The sequence below is a fragment of the Heptranchias perlo genome, unplaced genomic scaffold (assembly GCF_035084215.1).
Source record: "Heptranchias perlo isolate sHepPer1 unplaced genomic scaffold, sHepPer1.hap1 HAP1_SCAFFOLD_47, whole genome shotgun sequence".
NCBI lineage: Eukaryota > Metazoa > Chordata > Chondrichthyes > Hexanchiformes > Hexanchidae > Heptranchias > Heptranchias perlo.
This window is the reverse complement of record NW_027139484.1, coordinates 3,209,899-3,225,628: the sequence shown is the minus strand read 5'-3', so window position 1 is coordinate 3,225,628 and position 15,730 is coordinate 3,209,899. Positions and strand designations below refer to the sequence as shown.

The 15,730-nt window shown below is 44.2% G+C and overlaps 4 non-coding genes across 4 annotated transcripts; 3 read left to right on the top strand and 1 right to left on the bottom strand.

The window, feature by feature from the left end:
- Positions 1–3,718: 3,718 nt before the first annotated feature.
- trnak-uuu (transfer RNA lysine (anticodon UUU)) lies at positions 3,719–3,791 on the top strand. Its single transcript has one exon. It is a non-coding gene; the product is annotated as a tRNA-Lys (tRNA).
- A 7,416-nt stretch (positions 3,792–11,207) lies between these two features.
- On the bottom strand, positions 11,208–11,280 carry trnav-uac (transfer RNA valine (anticodon UAC)). The gene has a single exon. It is a non-coding gene; the product is annotated as a tRNA-Val (tRNA).
- Positions 11,281–12,412: 1,132 nt separating this feature from the next.
- On the top strand, positions 12,413–12,485 carry trnan-auu (transfer RNA asparagine (anticodon AUU)). Its single transcript has one exon. It is a non-coding gene; the product is annotated as a tRNA-Asn (tRNA).
- Positions 12,486–12,563: 78 nt separating this feature from the next.
- trnal-cag (transfer RNA leucine (anticodon CAG)) lies at positions 12,564–12,646 on the top strand. The gene has a single exon. It is a non-coding gene; the product is annotated as a tRNA-Leu (tRNA).
- Positions 12,647–15,730: the final 3,084 nt, after the last annotated feature.

Below are 15,730 nucleotides of genomic sequence, written 5' to 3'. Positions count from 1 at the left end.
GAGAACAGACACTTGGGGAAATGTACCATCGGTGGAGGAGTAGGCCATTAAGCCCCTCCAGCCCGCTCCGCCATTTGATAAGATCATGGCTAATCTGTGGTCTAACTCCATATACCTGCCTTTGGTCCACATCCCTTCATACCTTCGGTTGGCAAAAAGCTATCTATCTCAGATTTAAAATTCGCAATTAAGCTAGCATCCATCCCCGTTTGGGGAAGAGAGTTCCAAACTTCTATCACCTTTGGTGTGCAGAAGTGTTTTCTAATCTCACTCCTGAAAGATCTGGCTCTAATTTTTAGACTGTGCCCCCTGGACCGAGAATCCCCAACCAGCGGAAATGGTTTCTCTCTATCCGGAAAATGTCAATGACACAGTCAATGAAAGGTGCAGTTCACGAAGGCGGCTCACCAGCACCTTCTCAAGAACAGTTAGGGATGTGCAATAAATGCTGACCTTGCCATTGACACCCACATCCCATGAATGAAGACAAAAAAAGTCGCCTGCATGGCCGAGTAATTTCGTGCTGCTAAGCGACGGGAAGAATGAAACCATCGGCTTCAGTCCTTTGAACGAACTGTATACACTTGCCGTCGAGCTCAATCCACACTTGGTCCTCTGCCCTGAATATCCACTGCATCAGGAAATACTCCGTAACATAGAATCACAGCATAGAAACATCATAGAAGAAGGCCATTCGGCCCATTGTGCCTGTGCGAACTTTTTGAAAGAGCTACCCAATGAGACCCACTCCCCTTCCCTTTCCCCAAAGCCCTGCAAAATTTTCCCCTTCAAGGATTTACCCAGTTCCCCTTTGAATGTTATTATTCAATCTGTTTCCACCACCCTTTCAGGCAGTGCATTCCAGATCATGACAACTCGCTGCGTAAAAACATTCTCCTCATCTCACCTCTGTTGCCAATTACCTTAAACCTGTGTCCTCCGGTTACCATCATTTCTGGCACTGGAAACAGTTTCTCCTTATTTATTCCATCAAAACCATTCATGATTTTGAACACCTCTGTTAAATCTCCCGTTAACCGTCTCTGTTCAAAGTAGAACAACCCCAGCTTCTCCAGTCTCTCCACCTCACTGAAGTCCCTCATCACTGGCACCATTCTAGTAAATCAACTCTGCTCCCTCTCCAAGGCCTTGACATCCTTCCTAAAGTGTGGTGGGCAGAATTGTGTGGTGGCCAGCTGGGGCGTAACCAGTGATTTATAAATGTTTAGCATAAGTTCCTTGCTTTAGTACTCTAGGCCTCTATTAATAAAGTCAACGATTCCGGGTATTTTTTTTTACAATCTATTCAACTTGTCCTGCCACCTTCAAAGATTTGTGTGCTTATGCCCCCAGGTCTCTCTGTTCCTGCACCTCCTTTAAAATTGCACCATTTAGTTTAAAGAGCTGGCACAGGCACGATGGGCCGAATGGCCTCCTGTGTTTCAATTATTCTATGTTTTTGATTACACCTCTATGAAGCGCTTTGGGATATCCCCCAGAAGTGGGAGTCAGCAGTTCACTTTCTCCCTTAACACTTCCATCTGACCTGGGCTGGACTAAATAGATATTTTCGTGGTGTAATGTTTATCATGTTGGCGTCACACACTAAAAACTCCCGGTTTAATCCCGGGTCAGAAACAATTTGATGGAACTTGCTCCTCACAAACTTCCAGGCGCGAGCTTTCTCTCGTGTAAACTGGGCTGCAATCCTTTCACATTCAACAACGGCTGCTCCAGATTCCTGGTCTCATTACCACTGAACACTTTTAAGCAGTGCGTAAAATGAGAAGGGATGAAAGTTACAAAAGTTAGCGTAGTTTCGACAGTCACTCGACAAACTTGTTCGCATTTCATTCAGTGCGAAACAGAAAGTTGTGCGTTTATTAATGGTGATTAAAAGATTCACCTTTTTTAAAATTCGTTCACGGGATGTGGGCGTCGCTGGCGAGGCCAGCATTTATTGCCGATCCCTAATTGCCCTTGAGAAGGTGGTGGTGAGCCGCCTTCTTGAACCGCTGCAGTCCGTGTGGTGACGGTTCTCCCACAGTGTTGTTAGGAAGGGAGTTCCAGGATTTTGACCCAGCGACAATGAAGGAACGGCGATATATTTCCAAGTCGGGATGGTGTGTGACTTGGAGGGTAACGTGCATGTGGTGTTGTTCCCATGTACCTGCTGCTCTTGTCCTTCTTGGTGGTAGAGGTCGCGGGTTTGGGAGGTGCTGTCGAAGAAGCCTTGGCGAGTTGCTGCAGTGCATCCTGTGGATGGTGCACACTGCAGCCACAGTGCGCCGGTGGTGAAGGGAGTGAATGTTTAGGGTGGTGGATGGGGTGCCAATCAAGCTGGCTGCTTTATCTTGGATGGTATTATTTGTTGCTTGAGCTGCAGTTGATTTTTCGGCCCAGTTGATTTGCTCTTCCCGCAATCAGCAACCCGGTCTCTGTCCACGGCAGGTTTTGACGCCCACCGGCTCATCCCTAAGCCATTGGAAGTAAATGCCTTCCATGACTGCTGCTTACAAATGTATTTACATGTATCTGTATTATTTATTCACTTATTGGGGTGTATATAATGTCAATGTATTTTCTGGATATTTATTTCTCTATGTCTTATTTCTTATTACACACAAATACATAACACAGATACACAGAGATATAATGATAACCACCACACAGTTACACCCAAATGTATTTATAAGTGTCACAGATGCAATCATATATATTTATAACAAGATATATCATATTGTAAAAATAATTAAAATAAATTTATAAATGGCACCCATAACATAAACACTCACTTTGTAAAGAAGCATGACATCCATTTGTACACATCCATTGTTTAAATTTTCACACCGTCCTGTTCGCAGTCCTGAACAAATTCCACACACAGAAACTCTCAGAGTTTTTTCAGATGCTGCCCGCCCGATTGTGCATTTTGAGCAGTTCCTTTCCTGTGATGTGATGATTCTGGGTGCCGGGTGTGTGTAATTGGATTTGCTGCAGTCGTGCTGCCGCGGACAGGTGAAGGCAGCTTCTGAGGCTGCCTGACACCCGGTGGGAGTGGGAGGGGATTTAGTAATCTGAAATAAATGAAACGGTGTGTGAGAAACTTTCATAAAGGTAAACATCCAAATCTTTGCTGTCAGACCTTGTAGCGCAACGATAGCGCGTCTGACTCCAGATTAGAAAGTTGTGTGTTTAAATCACGTCGGGGTCACAGTTGTCCTTAGTGTTGTTAGGAGGCTGGATAATTCCCGCTTCCTTATTACAATCCCGTTTTCACAACAAACAGAATCCTGCTCTGAATTCCGCCTCACGAATTCCCCACTGTCAGGGAGAGAAGCGTCTGATTCCCTCATTTATTTATTGCAAGAAACATACACAAACACACTTATTAATTCAAAATCAGCCTGCAGCTCCACACGCACAGAGATAAACACAGCCAGAGAGACAGGCAAACACCGGGAAATAGACAATCCGGTTTCTCAGAGAATTGCCTGTACCTCCACGGTCGAATGTAAGGTATTTTGTTGTTCGCTTTCGTTCCACACCTTGGAATTCAGGAGAATCTGGTACATGGTTTGTCGGACAAGGCACGGGCGCGATGGCCCGAATGGCCTGCTTCTGAGCTGTCTCCTTCTCCGATTCTGAACTCAGCCCCTCACGGGGAGCCAACAGCTGCCTCGCTGCAATAACAGACCAAATTGATCCATTTCAGCAGGCCCGGCTTGTTCAGTCGGTAGACCATGAGACTTTTAATCTCAGGGTCGTGGGTTCGAGCCCCATGTTGGGCGAATTCTGTTTTAAACTTTCACGCTGCTTTCCCGAGTGAACCCTCCGCTTGCTTCACTGTCAGTGCAAGAGACGATTCTGTCAGTGCCGCCTCGTGTGCAATGGTCAAAACTTTAAAAGGAGCAGAAGGTTATTCGGGGTTCAGATACACAAACCTCTCTGATGACCCTGAGGTTTTGTCAGAGGTTGCTGCCTCACCTACATCTCTTGCCCTCTGACGAGGCACTTGCTCCGGTTTCAATTTACAAACTGGGTGAGTTGGTGATCGGGTGTAGGAGAGCTGGTTTGTGATCTGAGTTGGAGACTCAGCGGCCCCGGGTGAGACAGAGAAAAGAAAATCAGTCCAGGCCCGACCCCAATCTGCGGATGTGGAACAAAACACGGGAGGAGGGTGCGGTGTGAGGTCCCTGTCAAACCAACTGCCCGAACAAAGCTGGCCACAGTCACAGAATCAGAATGGCTACTTCCTGAGGGGGGAGGCCGATTCATGTGGAAAAGGATCCGGACGAGAATGATCTGATTCATAAGGTTAGGGAAGGGAAATTAAGGAGCTCCTTCGGAACGTTAATTACTTGAAAATGAAGACTTTTTCCTGTGTTGCTTGTGTGGTTTTGATGAATGAAATGTTTGCAAAAAAGGCATCCGTGGAGAAGGATTGAGAGCTTTTAGGACTAGAGGGGAAATGAGGAGATTTTTTTTTCACACAGAGGGTTGTTCCGATCTGGTAGCCACTCCCTGAAAGGGTGGTGGAAGAAGCTTTCATAGGAACTTTCAAAAGGCAATTGGACAGGCACTTGAAGAGAACTGATTTGCAAGTTTACGGGGAAAAGGCTGGGTTTTTTGGACTAAATTGGACAGATCTTTCAAAGAGTAGGCAGGGCAACACGGCCGAATGGCCTCCTTCTGTGCTGTAATATTCTATGATTCTATTCCATGATTTTAGTGTGGGACAGGAGAGATGTTGTTTAAAGAGAAGTAAAACTGTCCCAATCAGAGCAGAGAGAGATGACTGGTCAGTTCCCCTCTGTCCGGTATAAGTCACCAGCGGTTTTTTTGTGGTGTAGTGGTTAACAGTTCGCTTTACACGCGAACGGCCCTGCTTTCGATCCTGGGCGGACAATTTATATTGCAGTTGCTGTTCAAATTCTATATTAATGACTTAGATGAGGGGACCGAGTTTAATGGATCCAAGTTTGCTGATGATAAAGAGATAGATGGGAAAGTAAGCCGTGAGGAGGACGCAAAGGGAGGTGGACAGGTTAAGTGATTGGGTAAGAAAGTGGCAGTTGGAGTATAAGGTGGGAAAATGTGAAATTGTCCACTTTGGTAGGAAGAATAGAAAAGCAGAATATTTTTCAAAAGGTGAGAGTCCAATAAATGTTGGTATTCAGAGGGAGTTGGGTTTACTTGTAAATAAATCACATAAATTTAACATGCAGGTACAGCAAGCTATTAGGAAGAAAAATGGTATGTTGGCCTTATTGCAAGGAGGTTGGAGTATAAGGAAGTCTTGCTGCAATTAAATAGGGCTTTGGTGAGAACACACCTGGAGTACTTTGATGTAGTCCGCATAGATTTTAGCAAGGCTTTTGACAAGGTCCCAATTGGCAGACTGGTCAAAAAAGATGGAAATGCACGAGAGAGGGGACAAAGGAGATTTACGAGGAGGTTGCCATGGCTGGAGAATGTTGGCTGTGAGGAAAGATTGGATAGGCTGGGGTTGATTTCTTTGCAACGGAGGAGGCTGAGGGGTGATTTAATTGAGGTGTACAAAATTATGAAGGGCCTTGATAGAGGCGATTGGAAGGACCTATTTACCTTTGCAGGGAGGTCAATAACCAGGGAGCATAGATTTAAAGTGATTGGTGGAAGGATTAGAGGGGAGCTGAGGGGAATTTTTTTCACCCAGAGGGTGGTGGGTGTATGGAACGCACTGCCTGAAAGGGTGGGAGAGGCAGAATTCCTCGTTACATTTAAATAATACTTGGATATGCACCTGAAGTGGCGTAACGTAAAATGCTACGGACCGAGTGCTGGAAAGTGGGATTAGACTGGGTGGCTTATTTTCGGCCGGCGCGGACGCGATGGGCAGAATGGCCTCCTTCTGTGCGGTAAATTTGCCATGATTCGACAAAATTTGCGTTTGTTTTTTGTAAAAGCAAAATTCCCGAACCGAGAATCGAACCCAGGCCACAGCTGTGAAAGTCCCGAATTCTAACTACAAGACCACCAGGGAAGCCATGGCAGATTTTCAAATACATCTGGGAGTGTTTACATTAGGTACCAATAACATTTCTGGTTTCGTGACTCTGTTATTTACAAATGTATTATTGTATTATTTGTATAATTTATTTATTTATTTATTGGGGGGTATATATTGTGAAGCTACTTTTGGCGCTGATATGAGTCTGTATAATTCCGCAATTAATGCTTCATTTGCGTTTTCACAATAACAAGTCTGTCTCACTTGTTCCCCAGTGTCAGGGAGGGAAGTGTCTGATGCCCTCTTTTATTTAATGTTAAAAACAGAAGACAAACACTCGGATTCGTTCAATATCAACCTGCAGGTCGACAGAGACACAGAGATAATCACAGCCAATGATATGGACAGCCAGGGTCGAGTTCACTGAGACGACAGACAAGAGTGATTGCAACTTCCAGGCCCGGCCAACTCATTCGGCAGCACATGAGCCTCTTAAACTCAGGGTCGTGGGTTCGAGCCCCACGTTGGGCGAATGCTCTTTTAAACTGTTTCTGTTGCTTTCAGAGGCAAACCCCAGCTCTGACTTCCCCCTGACCTCCCGTGCAGTGTCACCGCGCACATTGTGGCCGCGCCCGGGCTGATTTCTCTCTCTCTCACCCGGGACCGCTGAGTCTGCTATACCGTGATCACCAACTCATCCAGTTTGTAAATTTAAACCGGAACAGGTGCCTCACAAAGGGCAAGAGAAGTAGGGAAGGCTGCAACCTCTGACAAAATCTCATTCCCATTCGAGGTTTGTGTATCTGAACCCCGAACACTTACTGCAACTTTTAAAAGTTTTGACATTCACTGTACAGGACGCGGCACCTTGAGACTCGTCTCTGACACTCACAGTGATGCGTATGGCCGTTTTCACTCGTTAAACAGAGATTGTGACATTGTGATATTGTCTTAGACACCCTCACCAGCGGAAAGGTTTTGTCCATCTACCTTTCAAAATCCTAAAAAGCCTTCTATATTCCAGGGAATACAAGTGTGTAACCGCTGCTCATAATTTAACCCTTCGAGCCCTGCTAACGTTCTGGTAAATCTGGGTTGCGCTCCTTCCAAGACCAATATACCCTTTTGGAATAAAAGGGAATAAAACTTGAAATGAGCATCACTGAGGATCAGTTTTCTCTCACTCAAAGTTTCGTGAAGTAAAAGATACAGCTTTTCAATAATAAGGGAGCAGCCACTGTCGCCTTTTTTGGCAGGAGAAAAAAACTCCTCCCTGGATTTTTATGGAGAGCAAGTTTCAACATAATATTTATGCTCTGGAACCTTTCGTGTGTTAAAGCAAACGCGATAACCGCTGCACTACGGAAACTGCTACTATTTCATTAACAACAATGGTGAACTGATTTACTCTCCTGTCTCTGTTCTGATTTGGAATGTGTTGCTTCTCCGTCCAACAACACTTAACATGTTACAAAACAGAAGGAGATCATTCGGCCCATCGTGCCTGTGCTAGCTCTTTGAAAGTGCTATCCAATGGTCTCACCACCCATAAGCTCTTTCCTCAGAAGCCCTGCAATTTATTTTCCTTTTCAAGTATTTATCCAATCCACTTTTGAAAGTTACTATTGAATCTGCTTCCACCGTCCTTTCAGGCAGCGCATTCCAGATCATAACAACTCGCTGTGTAAATTATGTTCCCTCATGTCGCCTCTGGCTCTTTTGCCAATTACCTGAAATCTGTGTCCTCTGGTTACCGACCCGTCTGCCACTGAAAACAGTTTCTCCTTATTTGCTCTATCAAAACCTTTCATTATTTTGAACACTTCTGTCAAATCTCCCCTTAACCTTCTCTGCTCCAAGGGGATAATCCCAGCTTCTCCATTCTCGCCATATAACTGAAGTCCCTCATCCCTGTTACCATTCTAGTAAATCTCCTCTGCACCCTCTCCAAGGCCTTGACATCTTTCCTAAAGTGCGGTGCCCAGAATTGAACACAATACTCCAGCTGCAGCTTAATCAGTGTTTTGTAAACGTTTGTCATAACTTTGTTGCTTTTTTACTCTATGCCCCTATTAATAAAGTCCATTTCACAAGGCTGTCTATGTCCTCCTGAAGTCTGATAGTATCCATCACATTGTTTGATCGATTTCCGAGTTTCATGCCATCTGCAAACTTTGAAATTATACCCTGTACACCCAAGTGCAGGTCATTAATGTATGTAAGAAAAATGAAAACTTTTTGCAGTGTGACTTGTGTGACTTTAAGCCGAGTTTATAGAACATCTTCTCATAATTTAAGGCATCGCACCCTGGTAACAATCTGGTGAATCTGTGCTGCACTCCTTCCAAGGCCAATATATCCTTTCAGATTCAAAGGGTATAAACTTGAAATAAGCGTCACTGTGGATCAGTTTTCGCTCACTCAAAGTTATCTGTTGAGTGAAATAAAAGAAAGCGCTTTTAAAGAATAAGGAAGCAGCCACTATCGCCCCTTTTGACAAGCCTATTTTGTGGCACTTTATCAAACGCCTTTTGAAAGGCCATATACAAAACATCAACCACATTGCCCTCATCAGCCGTCTCTGTTAACTAATCAGAAAACTCAATCACGATTTGCCTTTAACAAATCCACAGTGGCTTTCTTGTCCAAATGACAATTGATTTTGTCCCGGATTATCATTTCTAAAAGCTTCCCACTACCGTGGTTAAACTGACTGGCCTGTAATTGCTGCGTTTATCCTTTCACTCTTTTTTGAGCAAGGGTGTAAAATCTGCAATTCTCCAGTTCTCTGGCACCAAACCCTGTATCGAAGGAGGATTGAAAGGTTATGGCCAGGACCTCTATAATTTACACCCTTACTTCCCTCAGCAACCAAGGATGCATTCTATTCGGACCAGGTGACTTATCTACTTTAAGTACAGCCAGCCTTTCTAGTATCTCCTCTTTATCAATTTTCACCCCATCCAGTATCCCAACGACCTCCCCTTTTACTGTCATTTAGGCAGCATTTTCTTCCTCGGTAAAGACAGATGCAGAATACTCATTTAGTACCTAAGCAATGCCCTATGCCTTCATGTGTAGATCTCCTTTTTGGTCCCTAATCGGTCTTACCCCTCCTCTTACTACCCGTTTACTATGTATATGCCTATAGAAGACTTTTAATGACTTGATGAAGGGATCGAGTTTAACGTATCCAAGTTTGCTGATGATACAAAGCTAGGTGGGAAAGTAAGCTGTGAGGAGGACACAAAGAGTCTGCAAAGGGATATGGACAGTTTTAGTGTGTGGGCAAGAAGGTGGCAGATGGAGTATAATGTGGGGAAATGTGAGGTTATTCACTTTGGTAGGAAGAACAGAAAAACAGTATATTTTTGAAATGGTGAGAAACTATTAAATGTTGATGTCCACAGAAACTTGGGTGTCCTGGACACCTGATCTCCAGGTTGTACTAACCTAGTATAAGCATATAAAACGTGATGACGGAGAAAGGCTAAATAAACACGAAGACATGAAACAATCCTTGGTGGTTTCTGAGAGTCAGCAAAGTCGGATGGTTTACGATCATGAGTTAAGATCAGTGGTGTTAACGTACAGAACAATGTAGCCGAATCGTATAAAGATAGGGCATGCTCCCTTCTCAAATGTTAGAGCTCTCAATAGGGGTCAGTCAGAAGTCCATTGCCACAGGCAGTCCGCAAAGGTCAGGTCTGATATATCTGGATTCGCAGACAGGTCAAGTTGTGTTGATTGCTTGACATTAATGTAATCTGTAGACAGTTATATTATAATAATAATCCTGTTTAATGTAATGTTGAAGACAGCTGTGGTACAACTCTGTTGTAAGTCAATCTACTAAACTTGCTATTTTGTAACCACTCGGGCTAAAATCTAGCGGAAGTTATTGTTGATGAATTAACAACCCATAGTTGCGACAGTAACGGGAGAAATCCGCTAACATTCACTTTATATATAAACATCACACCCATAGTTTATATTTTCACACGTTCTCTTTTGCAGTTCTAACCAAAGTCCAAACATCGAATGTCCACGTGTTTTTCAGAAGTTTCCCGTCCTGTTATGTATTTTGAGCAGTTTCCGACAGACAGAAACATCACACCCACAGTTTATATTTTCACACGTTCTTTTTTGCAGTTCTAATCGAAGTCTAAACACCGAAAGTCTAAGTGTTTTTTAGAAGTTTCCCCTCCTGTTCTGTAACTTGAGCAGTTCCCCACATCCTTTTCCTGTGATGTGATAATTCTGGGTGCAGGATGAATGTAATTGGATTTGCTGCAGTCCGCTGACAGCAGGCGATGGAAGCGAGCGCCATGCTGCCCCTGACAGGTGAAGGATGCTTCTGATGCTGCCTGACATCCGGTGGGAGTGGGCGGGGATTTGAAAGCCAACCCATTCGACCAATCTCGGAGCTCAAAAGCGGTGCTTGACAAACATTGATAGAAACAATCACCTTTGAAACACCCAAGCATCGTAGAGCAACGGTAGCGTGTCTGACTCCAGATCAGAAGGTTGCGTGTTCAAATCACGTCGGGGTCACAGTTTTTTCCCTGAGAGCCGGTTTGAACAATTCTGCAATTCAATTTTTCTTTGCATCTTCACAATTAACAGAACCCTGCTCGAAAGTCTGCCTCGAGCCGGGAGGGAAGCACCTGATGACCTCATTTATTTAATGCAAATAACAGAAGACAAACACACATCTTCGTTCAAAAACCACCCTGCAGGTGGACACATAGTGAGAGAAACACAGGGCAGAGATGCAGACAGTATCCGGAAACATAGGGAAATAGACAAGAGAAATAGATTGAGCGCTTTGTTATCAGAAAATTGTCTGAACCTCCACGGTCAATGAAAGGGCTTTTGTTGGCCGGTTTCCCATTGAACCGGAGAATTCGGGAGAACTTGGTGGATGGTTGGTTCGTATTCCCTTGTCCCCCACCATTGGAAAAGGTTTGTCCATCCCACCGGACGAACTCCTTTCAAAAGCCACTCTGTCCAAAGCCAATATATCCTTCCAGATGAGAAGGGAATAAAACTTGAAAAGAGCGTCACTGTGGATCAGTTTTCTCTCACTCAAAATTTTCTGTTTAATGAAGTAAAATATGCAGGTGACAAAGAATACGGCAACAGCCACTGTCTCCCTTTTTGGCAGGAGAAGAAAATCGATCTGTCTGTTTGTGGAGACCAAGTTCAAACATAATGTTTCCGCCCGGGATCGAACTGGGGACCTTTCGCGTGTAAAGCGAACGTGATAACCGCTACACTACGGAAACCGATGGCATGGCATGTAACACAATGGGTAGCTGAATGGTGTGCTCTCTCTGCTCGGACTTGGAATGTGTTCTTTCCATTGCAGCTGGAGACACAGACAGTGGCTGCTCCCCCTTAACTTTAAAAACTCTCAGGGTAGTGGGTTTGAGCCCCACGTTGGGAGAGTACCGTTTTAAACTTTTATGCTGCTTCCACCCGCCCTCCTCCGTCTCACCGCACACGACGGGGCCGCGCCCGGGCTGAATCGCTCCAATCAGGTTTCCGCCCCTGTCGCAGCATGAAATGGTCCTGATCAAAGTCACAAATGATACCCGATGTGACTCCAACCATGATAAACTATCCCTCCTCATCCTTCTCAAATACAATATCTCACCGTGCTGTTATCCTGTTAGACTAGTTTCCTCTCTCTGCCCTTATTTGGAATGTGTTGCTTTTCCATCTGACAACACTTAGTATCATGGTATTATGTTAGTCCACAAGAGGAGATCATTCGGCCCATCGTGCCTGTGCCGGGTCAAACACACGTATTCGTTCAAAATAAGTTCAGAGACAGATTGAGTGTTTTTTTTATCAGAAAATTGCCTGAACCCCCACAGTCCACAGCTTTCCTCCTCGCTATCAACCACACGGCCTACTTTTATGTCAACCGCAAATTTCTCAATCATGCCCCCTACGCTTAAGTCCAAATCGTTAATGTATACCACAAAAAGCAAAGGACCAAGTACCGAGCCCTGCGACACCCCACTGGAAACAGCCTTCCAGCCGCAAAAACACCCGTTGACCATTACACATTGCTTTCTACCACTCAGCTAATTTTGGATCCAATAAGCCACATTCCCTTGGAGCCCATGGGCCTTAACTTTTTCGACCAATCTGCCATGTGGGAATTTTTCAAAAGCCTTGCTACAATCCATGTAGACTACATCAATTGCGCTACTCTCATCGATCCTCCTTGTCACCTCCTCGAAAAATTCAATCAGGTTCGTTGGACACGACCTCCCCTCAACAAATCCATGCTGACTGCCCTTGATTGGTCCGTGCCTTTCGAAGTGACAGTGGATCCTGTCCCTCATTTGAAATGGAGTCTTTCTCCTGCTTGCTGCAATAACAGATAAGGCGGTTGTTAGTACTCAGGCCTGGCTAGCTCAGTTGGTAGAACATGAGACTATTAATCTCAGGATCGTGGGTTCGAGCCCCACATTAGGCGAGGACCATTTTTAAGTTTCATGCTGCTATCACTGGCCAACAGTGCAGAAATAATGCAGAATAAAACATGGTATTGGTAGTCAGAATGGCCGAGCGGTCTAAGGCGCTGCGTTCAGGTCGCAGTCTCTGCTGGAGGCGTGGGTTCGAATCCCACTTCTGACATTGTTCATTTTTACCAAGACGTGGAAATATTTTATTTGTGGATTGGGCTGCAGCTGATGATTCTGCCAAGTTGATTTGCTCCTCCCACAAAAGCAACTGGCTTTGTCATGCATATGTGACTTGAGAAGTTTTGAATGGTGAAATGTTTGACATATTAATGACCGGGACAAAGAAATAGAACAGCAGTGGGAAACATTTAAAACGATGATCGATAGAGTCCAGGAGAAATATATCCCACGAAAAAGCAAGAAAAAACTAGCCAGAAATGATACAACAGGGATGAATAAAGAAATAAGGACAAAATTGAAACTAAAGAAAAAGGCACACACGAGACAATAAAGGAGAGAGGGGAATGTGAAAAGACTGGGAAAGAAGTCTAAAGAACTATTGGAAAGGCAAAAAGGAATATCAAAAAAGCGAAGTATTCTGGACACATCAACAGCCAAAGAAAATTTAGGATTGGAATAGGGCCACTAAGGGATACACACGACAAACTCACAGGCAATGACAGCGAAATGGCAGAAATATTAAATAATCACTTTGCTTCAGTATTTAACAGGGAGACTAATATTGTGGACATGACAGGAGAAGAAGAGATAAAAAAATATATAAAGACATTTAAGATCGAAAGGGGGGAGATAATTCATAAACTAATCAAAGCTCGATAGGAAATTTCCTGTTAGGAGCCGAACCAAAGTTTCAAACCGCTCAGCCACGCTAATTTCCGTATTACTGTTCAGGAGCACAGTTCACAGGGACACGATTACTGCGCTCCATTTAGGGAGGCTTAGTGACAGGTGGAAATTGACCTATTAATAGAATCATAGAATAGGACAGCGCCATTCGGATGCCATTCGGCCCATCGTGCCTGTGCCAGCTCTCTGAAAGAGCTTTCCAGTTAGTCCCACTCGCCTGCTGTTTCCCCATACCCCAGAAAATGTTTCCATCCAAGCGTTTATCCAATTCCCTTTTGAAAACTGTGAGTTAAGAAAAACAATATTGAAAGGGGTGCTGGGGCCTCTGCAGCGTCGATGTAGAGTGTGTGATGATTGAAGTTATCAAGATGGTTGCTTTACACATGGTATGTTGTGCAATCATCCTGAAATATCTTCAATATCCAACACAAATTGAATTGCAAACCTGGCGGACAAACACTGGAAAACAAGTCACGAGTGAACGCAAATCATCTGGGACCCGTTTTCAGCCTCACCGCACTTTAAATAAAGTGAAATAACTTTGCATTGAAAAGATTTGGAACTTGCATCTGTGCCTTTATCTGTTCCATTTCTTAAAGTTGCTGGCGTCTGATGATGAACACGCCTCTACTCCCTCCATTGAACAATAAAGGAGGTGTTTGACGTTGACGGGACCTGTTGGTTCTGAGCTCATTCTTTACATTGAGTGGGTTCGCGTCCTTCAACTTTAGCCCAGCGGTGAACTTCGCAGCAAACAAGTTCGACACCGTCTCACCGCGGACGCTGACTGCCATGTTTATTGTAAACAATTTTACAACACCAAGTTATAGTCCAGCAAATTTATTTTAAATTCACAAGCTTTCGGAGGCTTCCTCCTTCCTCAGGTGAACGTTTGTTGGAAATGACAAACGTTTCCAACAAACGTTCACCTGAGGAAGGAGGAAGCCTCCGAAAGCTTGTGAATTTAAAATAAAATTGCTGGACTATAACTTGGTGTTGTAAAATTGTTTACAATTGTCAACCCCAGTCCATCACCGGCATCTCCACATCATGCCTTGTTTATTGTTATTTCTTTCAGACCTAAATAAATAGTGACCGTGATTTTAAATTTGCACTCAGTGATTTTTAGGTAGTCTCCTTTCAGTGTTTCAAAGGCGACCCCTAATTTATGATAGTCCGGCCATTTCACCAGCCGTGTTGAAAACAAAACATGTCTCTGCTTTTCGCGTCTTTTTTCGAAAGGCAAAAAATATATTTCCCGTGACCTCTGAAGGATGGACAAGTACAGTTCAGAAACCAGAAGCAAGTTCACCGAGCTTAAATCGTCTGACCACGTTAAAGGCGATATATACATATATATATATATATAATATATATATATATGTACAAGTAGTTGCTGCCTGTTTCTGTGGTTGTCTTTTTTCTGTGTGTGTCCATCTGCAGGTCGATTTTGAATCAATACCAGTGTTCGTGTCAGTTTGTTGCATGAAATAAATGAGGGTATCAGGCGCTCCCCTCCCTGCCACTGGGTAGGTACTGAGTCAGGGTTCAGACCAAACTTCTGTTTTGTTTTGTGTGAAAAAGCAATTGAAACCTTCATTCGGGAATTATCCAGTCTCATGTGAGCGGTGAAAGAAACAGTGACCCCGATGTGATGTGAACACGCAGCCTTTTGATCTGGAGTCAGACCTTTGCGCCACGCACTCTGAAGACAGGATCCTGGATGTTATTATAAACATGAATGTTTCTCAAACACCGTTTCATATATTGGTTAAATGGATCGGGCTTATCAAATCTCCGCCAGATCCCACCGGGTGTGAGACAGTCTTGGAAGCAGCCTTCACCCCCAATATCACGCTGGCATTCATCGCCTGCTCCCAGCGGACTGCATGAACAGGGCTGGGAGATATGGACTTTGTTCACATCATTCAGCAATGTGAATCGTTAAATATTTAATCATTTTTAATGGGGACAAGGTTTACAAAATGCTCCCGCCTGTTTCCGAACCGGGGACCTTTCGCCTGCTCGGCAAACGTGATAACCACTATACTACGGAAAACTGATGCTTTAAGCTCTGTGATATGGATATAACCCCTCAGCGAAACTAATTTCCGTATTACTGTCCAGGAGCTCATTTCACAGGGATACATTTACTGCGCTGTATTTCGGAAGGCTGCAGAGAAGGACAGGTAGCGATGGTCAGGGAGGGAATCCTAGAGCATCGCGCCCACACAAACATTTCACTGTTTTTTTCATGTACCTGTTATCCGACCGCAGTTTAAACTATTGCGAATGGCATGCTCAGATGATATTGTTCATTGAGTGTTTTCTTGCTCGAAACATCAGCCTTTACGGTTAACAGCCGAACGCGCTAACCGATTGCGCCACA